This window comes from Mirounga leonina, unplaced genomic scaffold (assembly GCF_011800145.1).
Source record: "Mirounga leonina isolate KUSES-001 unplaced genomic scaffold, KU_Mleo_1.0 Mir_178, whole genome shotgun sequence".
NCBI classification, from domain to species: domain Eukaryota; kingdom Metazoa; phylum Chordata; class Mammalia; order Carnivora; family Phocidae; genus Mirounga; species Mirounga leonina.
Genome location: NW_023270464.1, coordinates 23,229,135 through 23,229,685, shown reverse-complemented (window position 1 = coordinate 23,229,685; position 551 = coordinate 23,229,135).

The following is a 551-nucleotide window of genomic DNA, read 5'->3' as shown; positions in this document are numbered from 1 at the left end:
GCGCTGGGGCCCTCGGCGGGCCGGGGCCGGGGCCGGGCCGGGGGCTCCTGGCTGCCCACCGCCCGGGCTGCTGCTGCGCGCCCGCCGCCCGCCTCCACGCGCGCCCGCCGCCTGCTCCTGCCGCCCTCCCTCCGGCTCCTCTCTTTCTCTCCCTCCTCTCTCTCCTCTCTCTCTCGCTCTCTCTCTCCTGCTCGCTCTCTCGCTCGCTCGCTCTCTCTCCCTCCCTGGAAGAAGGGAATGAGGCAGGGCTGACGTGAAGGGATGCAAAACAGCTCCTCCTAACCCAGCTCGCAGAGGAAGAGAGACAGAAAAGCAGCCCTTTTATCTCTCTTTTGTTTTCTCACTTCCTTCCACCCCCCCCAGCACCCCCCTCTTGTCAGCCCAAGTTTTCTTTTCTCTTTCTACCGCAGAGAGGATTTTTCTTCCTTTCTTTCTCTTTCTTTCGGTTCAACTCTCCCACTCAAATTGAAAGCCTGGAGGGTTTTCTTTCTCCTTTTTTTTCCTTCCCTCTTTTCTTCCTTCTTCCTCCTTTCTTATTTCTCTAAAAGGGT